This window comes from Pinus tabuliformis, chromosome 7, assembly GCF_031772625.1.
Source record: "Pinus tabuliformis cultivar Carrire ecotype Pingquan chromosome 7, CPIR1, whole genome shotgun sequence".
Classification (NCBI taxonomy): domain Eukaryota; kingdom Viridiplantae; phylum Streptophyta; class Pinopsida; order Pinales; family Pinaceae; genus Pinus; species Pinus tabuliformis.
In genome coordinates this window covers 1,308,080,588-1,308,089,470 of record NC_142293.1, presented here as the reverse complement: position 1 = coordinate 1,308,089,470, position 8,883 = coordinate 1,308,080,588, and the positions used below count along the sequence as shown (strand labels likewise).

Genomic DNA, 8,883 nt, shown 5'->3' with positions numbered 1-8,883 from the left:
CATTAATCTTCCAGGAGACACGTTGCCGCATCCCGATGTTTGGATCTCATCACCCGATGGTCCCAATGAACTCTACGCTAGCTGGCACATGTGGTGCGGAGAGGGCCCTTATCTTGCGCGTCATTCGTTCTGCCTACTTCGCTCATCCTGTTCCCCACCCTTTGTTCCAACCGTATCCCATCCAAAGATCCAGCTACAGTTCACGATTCATAGCGAGCAGGACCATCACCTTGCCTAGACGCATATCCATATACAAATCCAGATACCGTGCCTGCTTCTCGAGATCCAGATGTTCGTAAGCGAGCTTAATATTCTTATGATCGTGACGGGCGTGATGCAGTTCCGGATTCTCGTGATCGAAATAAATAGCCGGATGCTAGAGAGGAATATTCTTATGCTCGGGATAGGGAGCTTGGTTTTCGAGAGTGAGATTCTGATTGAAAGAGAAAGACCCAGCAAGCCACCAGCTACTACCAGAGCTAGCCCACCAAAGTCATAAGGTACTAAGTAAAGCTCTAGTTCGAACTAGCGGGTTAGGGGACATGCCGTCCTGCCCGGTCCAACATTTGATAGGGTTACGATCCACGTAGACCTATACGAGTGGGGATATGTAGGCATCATGGTCGGAGCCAGAGGATATAAAGAGTGGCTAGTGGCTGGGTTGCTCGGGAGCTCGGACCAGAGTCTCATGGATTGTAGGAATTGGTTCGTCCCAATCGATATGAGTCAAAGTGGGTTGCTCGATGTGGGTAGCTCGATCGATTGCATGGCTTCGATTGGTTTTGGTCCAATCAATGGTTTTAGGGTTTCGGTTAGTGGTTTGTGGTTTCACAGGTATGATCTAGACGACCACATTCTTTTTCAATGGGGTAGCGAGCTCCCCGAAGAGTGCTTGCTGTCCCACTTTACCGATCATCTAGTCTGGTACCGAACCATCGAGTGAAGCAGTGAGCCCCGAACTTACTGGAAATATTAATGACCGTGTGAATAGTCTATCTATCATTAGCTGTAGACCAACCATTGAACAGAATGCTACCTATGTAGATAAGTCCACCCGTGAAGTTATATAAGTCTACCCCGAACTTAACGGGAATGAACGGGAGGAACGTACCTCGTACCTCGTCCTCCTTTGTTGGTCGAGTCACTTACTGTATCTCACTCTATATTTCTTCCCCTCATAGAGCTAGCTAGAAGGTCCATGATATTTCTTCCCCTCTTTTTTTAAGGATATTTGATTAGAGTGCAAGTTATCAAAGCTACCGAGGGAAATTACCTGGTCATAGATGTGCTTGAAGTACATGCTTATAACTGAATCTACTGTTGTTTCATTGACATAAACTACTGCCAGCTATTATTCTACCTCTTCTACTGGGTATGTTGCTCACTATCAAACTGGTCCTTGAACTGAACGAGGTGAGAGATAAGAGAGTAGAAATTTATTTCGCCAACACCTAGCCATATCCAAGGTTCTCTAGTCAATTTGCAGAGACTTCATCGTAAGCCTGGAAGAGCATAATATTACAAATTTGTGATGACACCATATGAGAATCTAGTGTTAATCAAGAGAATAAATACTTATTGATTCATGATGGGCATGAGAAGACTATACATAAGAGTTTTCCTCTTTAATTCCTCTTGGATAGTGGGAATCAGTTTCTGCTCACTAGCAGAGGTTTCAGAACTGTACGAAATTCACCACAGAATTAGATATAACGGTTTTGGGTGACCATAAATCTATGCAAAATAATAGAATGAACATTCTCATCCAACCTATCGTAATGAGAAATATGATAATTAATTCTTGGACCCCAACAATGGTCAAAGGTCAATAACCTTAACCTTCCATATTAGACGCTAGAATAATCAGTTTTTAGGGTCTGTGTCTCCACCGACTATTCCAACACCAACCCCTTTGCAGGGAGTTTCCATGGGAATTCCTAGAGTTGGTACAATAGGTCAGTGGCCATGAATTTCTAGTGGTTTGGCAGAGTGGCCAGGTTCAAGGATTACTGGACCAACTTCCGCTGGACCTATTAGCAATGTTTCTGCTGTGCAGGGTGTTAAAATTAGGGGGAAATGCTCCCTTGTCACTCAAGAAAGATGGTCTCAGGAAAGCAAGTTCAACATTTCAAGAAGGGTTAATTCCATCAGTACCATCAAAACCCTTGCAAGATAACATCAAATGCAGCTTGCCTGTAGGACTAAGTGATGTTAAAGGCATGTCTACTGATGGAAATGGTTTTTCTTCATTTTTAATGTTTTTTGGAGATGTTTCTTCTGCTACCCCCTCTCAATCTAAACAAATTGTAGCTTCCCAACCACTATATTCAATCAATAATGTTTCATCTTCTATGGCTCTTGTACGAGAACCAATTGCACCTGCTCCAACTCTGGCTAAGCACAATCAGCTAGATAAATCACAGAGCACATCAATTGTGCCTTTATCTATTGGACTTGGTGCAACAACTTCAAGCCGGGGAGGAAACACCCAACTGTCCCTGCCAAGGATGATGTAGTATGATGCTCAAAAGTATACCAAGGTTTACTCTAAGGTGGACACCAGGGATGGTAAAATCACCAGTGAACAAGCTCGTGATCTTTTCCTAAGCTAGAAGATTTCAAGAGGTATTAAAGAGAGAGAACTTTAATATTACCTTCAAGTTAAACTTTCACTAAATAACTTGGGAATTGTCGACACTGCATGCTTCGCTATTTCAACAAAGGGGAAACATGTCCAAGTTCCACTTGCACCACATGCTTGTATACAAACCATCTAAATAAAAAAATGAAATGCTTAGTGACCATATCAACAAACTGTGAAGTTTCACGATATCCTTCTGTGGAAACCCTTATGGCACTCAAACCCATTTTTGAGGAGCTCTACAACCTTAAACGTTTGAGTGAGCAGTGATGATTTATAATAAGCTCACCTCCAACATTGCAAGAAGCACTATATAGTATAAATACAAGCACCTAGGAGGAAGTCAATATATGAATTGTCGCATGAATCAAGCTTAAAAAATCTTGTAGAAACAACATCGCACTAGTAGTTCAAGCCAAATATCTGAACATATTAGGATTATCTTTGTCCCTCTCCAAGTATTCCCTTGCAATTAGATCTTCAATTCTCTTCTTGATTGCCTTGAAATCAGGTTGATCAACACAAGTTTGTTTCAATTAGTTAATCAGTAGGAAAATATTTTGGAAATAGAGTTATTCATTTAACTCACTTGATTCTATTCTAACTAAATGTATCATCCTACACAGGTCGTACCTTCAACATCCGTCCAAGTTGCCCAACGCACTCCATCACGAGTTGATCACTAGATAAAACTTTTAGGCTCTTCATGATTTTTGCAATTGATGCATCAATATCATAACGTCGATCTTTATCTACATCCTCAATAACGTTTTTCTTCTCATCCACTGGTGGAAGAGGAATCTGCAATCAAATAGAAAAGGAAAACAAATGTGTGAACCTTTATCAGAATCATTTGTTTTAAATGAGAAAACTGATGCCAATATTTTTATTTCATTAGAACTCAAACATTTATTCTCCTCATTTTGTCAGTAAATTTTCCATTGAATTCAAAATAATTTGTTTGTGCCACAATTTTTGTGTTTGGTTCTTTATTGAGGATTTTTTATTTTGCACATGCAAGGGAGTGAAACAACCTGACAATATCTTCATCGGTTAAATTCAACTGAGACTTGATTTCATAGTAACTTAGCCTCTTTGACGCATTGAACAACAAAAGTGTAGATGCCTGAAGGATCATTGTGATGCAATAAGTTTTCAATAGTATCATAACAAAATGTTAGTGAATTCATAGATGAAAAATTGAAAAGCAACAACAAAATACAACATTTTAGCTATCAAGTATTATATTTGATCATTTTATAAACCACATATTTTTATTGCACATTTAAACTTAAAAGTAAGTATCACTAACAAATAATAAAAATCCAAACGTCGGGACAACCAACAATGCAAAACTACAAGACCTGGTAAGTTGTCACAATAAATTCCATTGGCTTAGGATCAAACTTCCGAACAATATTACAAGTTCCCAAATAATATATCCATATAAGCTTCCCATGTTTAGTTTCTGTTTGATAAAACTCTTTGAACACCTCAACACATTTAACCTACATTGCAATAGTAAAATTCAAAAAAAAAAAAAACCATTTTACCTCCTAAAATACTTTTGTTGCTACTTAGGAAGTTGCAGTAATATGCAATATATGAAAAACTACATACCATCTCAGCAGGTAGATTAAGGTCAAATAACATAGATTTAACCATCTATGTGTTGGTTCATTATCATGGATAACATGAGAATTAGGAACTTGTCCACGATAATGTAAAATTTAACCATCTATGTGTTGGTTCATCACCCTGGATAACATGAGAATGAGGAACATGTCCATTTATGGCACCTCAGTCTAACACAAGTTGGGACCCTAGATCTCTCATCTAATACTATAGGATGAAGAATAATAGCAAATTGTTTTAGAATTAATGCCCACAGTGTTTAACAAATTCTTCTTAGTCAAAACTTTGAACACCTAAATTACAATTATGTTCACATTGATAAAATTGTGATCGATGTATGAAAATCATGATTCTACATATAATACTGTGATTTAGGAAAACATGCACTGTGAATACCATCAATTGTTCAAACAGTAAACCTTGAGAAGAAAATTCCTCAGAAATACATTTGAACACTGTAAAATATATGAATATGTATCTTCCAATATTATGTGTTTAATCAACGATTATTGAAGTGAGTATCACAAATTTATAGTCAATAGTCAATAATGTTTGTTGTTTAAAATCAATGTGAGGTTGCAAGTTAGTGTATCTCTTGAAGTGCTCCTTAACCATTTAAATCAAGCAAAATAAGATTATGGATTATGAAGTACATATTAAAGAGAGGTGTTTATTGTGTTTAAAATACATTTTACAAGTTATACATGTTGTATAACACTAACTAGCCATCCATATTCTCTCTTACAATTAGTGGCTGCATGCATGGAATTCACTATTATTTTGTTTGTAACCAACATACATTGTGATGATTCATCACACTGTATTTCTTTTTCATATCCATTTGGGCCATTTCTACCTTAATTAGTAAAGATACTTGTATCCAAAGTTATCAAACGAGACATCATGAGAAGGAACACATTTTTCTTCTATGGGTGTCAAGGAATCCACATGAATTACATTTGGGGATGAAACCCGAGGAAGGGAAGAAAGGAGTTTTAGAATTAATATATGGAACAACAATACTTTCTTGTTCTCAAAACTTCTCAATCTGATAATCTCTTAAAGGATTTGGCATGGAACTAGATTTTCATAATTGGCATGGAACTGGCTTTCATAATTGTTTAGCTGCCGCATTCAATGTATTTTTCAGAAAATGTTAATGATATAGAAATTAATGTGTTGAGAATCGTATTGAAATATTGTACCCATACTCACTATATATTCAACAACCACAACTTCAAACAAGAAAGCAACATTATGTTGTCTCTATTGGGCTCTCTACTCAACTTACACACCAAATCACACATTTTTCACTTGACAATTTTGGAAAGTAAGATTTCAAAGCTAGATTACATTCTTGTTCTTAGTATGTACACGTTTATGTGATCCAATGTTTTTTATGCCTTGCACTTGAAGCAACCAATTGAAAACTGACCAAATTGTTTACATCAGTCAGGTTGAAAAGGTTATGGAAGTTCCATTGTTCATACAACCATCCTCATTGGATGTCTCATCCATGAGAAACATGAGCTTTAATCAAGATTATATAGTGCCTATTATTGGAGTGTTCTCCTCTAGCCCACCAATGCCACTAGATACAGAATTCACTACTTGTAATGGAGGTGGTCTGGATGGGAATGGATTTTTACACATGGGAAGTTTATAAAGGTTTCTAGGATCTATTGAGTAGTTTCTCGTGACTAAGATGACAACATAGCTAAATACAAAGTTTTCAAATAACCAATGTATGCCACCTTTTCTGAATATTTGAATTTCTTTGGAAGTTGACATTTGATTTATGTGGATATTCAAAGATGCTTTTTATAGACAAAACTAACTAGGTTGAGGTATAAATTTCCCTTCCACAAAGTTTTTCTAGTCATGCATCTTTTTTCCATCAATTATGCATACTTTTATGATTCTTCCCATATAAAAGTCTTCATGGAATTTTAGATATGTATCACTTATTATTTTCTTGAATTCTTGCAAGATAATTTAATAATTTATGTTTGGGAAATCTAAGAATTATATAATACTCCCTACAAGTGAGGGCATAATTGTGGAACCTATGACAAAACAAGTCTATAACTCATACTGAGACAAGGTATAATGACTTGCAATTTTGTTTCCTTATGTAGAGATGAAATAAAAAAGAATAAAATTTGTAGAGATAAGGGTATGAGACAAAATAGGGAAATTTGAGACATTAAAAATTTGTCAGCTTCCATGAGTAGAGTTAATTGTTATTCATTAAGTTGTCATTGTTAGAACTAGTAGTGTCTTTCCAAACCATCCAACTTTCCCAGCACAATGAAATATTTGTTTACACAGGGTCTATATGATTACATGCTCATGTGCCATCCAAAATAATGAATAAAGAACCATGCACTATAATTTGCGAAAAAATGGGAGGAAAAGAACCCCCAAATTCCATATGTAATTAATGGAAGCACCATACTTTTTCACTATAGGATCAATAAGAGTATTGATTGACTTCAGTGCCTAGAGAGAAATAAGTGCCTTCATAAGGCTGGGAATATGCATAAAGATAATTATGCTTTTAAGGTTACTTTTTGAAAATTATCAAATTTCATTATTTTTAGTTTGAGGGATATCATCTTAAAATCATTGTTATGCCTTATTTTGTACAAAGTCATTGTTTATCTATAACTATAAGAGAACCCTTGCAATTTTACATTCAAAATTCATGGTTTAAAATCCATTTTTTTTCTAATTGTGGGATTATCCCTATATCCATCTTATCCATCTTGAAATGACTATATCCATGCAGTGAGTTGAATCTCTGTGGTGGTAATTCCAGACCTCTACATCTCTTGCACCAAATTATCAACCTCCAGTTACTTTTGTGGTGGTTCAAAGAATCACCATACAAGGCTCTTTGCAAACAACCATCGAGATCGAAATGCTACAGACAAGAGTAGAAACATATTTCCAGATCAAAAGATAATTGTTATGGAATACACAACTATCAATTGTCACATATTGTGTATGATAGTCCTCTATTGATCATAATTCTATTGTAAGCTTCCTTTTATTTTACATAAGAGCTAGTGATTATGGTCCTTTTTTATGATATGTCGGGGACTATAGTTGACTCCAAAATTTTCCATCCAACATAATTTGACTTTTACCTCTGCAGTGATGTTGGTACTCAGGAACCATTGATATTTCATTTTCCATTTGGTTGGATAATAGGTTGATATCTTCTGAGGGTAAGATGTTATTATGTTTTCCAACTTAGCATAAATGAACATGTTGACTGGAAGATTAACCAATCTATGTTTATGATGTTTATAGGGAACTAATAGATCTGCCCATTATCATGTTCTTTGGGATGAAAACAAATTCACAACCGATGGATTGTAGTCCTTAACCAACAATCTATGTTACACATAGATTTCTACCTCATCCCCTTTACCCCTAATGCATTGTGTAGATTAGATAACCTATTTTCAAAATCTTATAATTCACTTTTAGTGTGTTTCTTATCAGTTTGGACTTTTACTTTGCTTATTGGTTTTTGAGTTATATATTGAAAATTTTATAGTTTTAGGTTGCAAAATTCATGTTTAAGCAGTAGGATAAGAGTTGAAAGTTATAGATGTAAAATATAAATAGATATGTAGTTGTAGTTGGTTTTAAGGTAAATATTAATTAATATTTGAAATAATGTTAGTTCTTGAGCAATGACTGTCTTTTTGTTTCGAAAAATGATATTTGTGCTCATCTAGTTGAAAATTGGGAGTTGGTTTTTGTTCTTAAATTGAAACAAATTGAGAAAAATATTAATGCATTGTATATTTTATTGGGTTCCTATTGACTTGTATTGATTGGTTTGTGGCAGATATGTGAGATGCACATGCTTAATTTCTTTAGGTAGGTCTCCAATGCTAAATCATAAATATATACTTGGTTAATATATTTGGGGATTGTCCTTGACATATATTTTATTTGTTATTATGTATAGGTACCCCAAGCGTATTATGCCCGTCTGGCTACATTTCGGGCTCAGTTTTATATGGAGTCAGAAACATCAAACAATGGTTCCTTATCTAGTGGTATTCCTAGTAGTCACATGACTACAACTAGTTCAGGTTCTCAGAGCACTCGTGTACCTACAGGAACAAGTGTTCGACCCTTACCAGATCTGAAAGAAAATGTCAAGAGAGTTATGTTTTACTGTTATATTTGGTACACAAATGTTTGACATTTTTAAGTTCTATATATCCCATCCCTTTGTTGGGTTAAGTAGGAAATTGAGTGACAGGTTAGTTGCATCATTCTGATGCTTTCACATTGTAAAGTTCTAGATTTTGAAAACTTAAGATAATGCTTAGTCACTTTCTTTTCACCTCTTGTACTATTTAACATTTTTTAATTGGTCGTGGCCATTTTAATTAAAGAGACAATTAAACTTTAGTGTGAACATTTGTGTTGTGTGTTTTCATATTATATGGGCATGAATATTGTATGATATTTTTTTAATATAGTCACAAAATCATACTAATTCATTTATGTTGATTAATAATTAACACATAAAATAAATATAAAACTACTAAATTAGTAGCTTATATTGATTAATAATG

At 35.2% G+C, this 8,883-nt stretch overlaps 1 pseudogene; it reads left to right on the top strand.

Annotated features, from left to right (window-relative positions):
* The first annotated feature begins 619 nt into the window (after window positions 1-619).
* LOC149252340 (protein argonaute 1B-like) lies at window positions 620-8,680 on the top strand (annotated as a pseudogene).
* The last annotated feature ends 203 nt before the right edge of the window (window positions 8,681-8,883 follow it).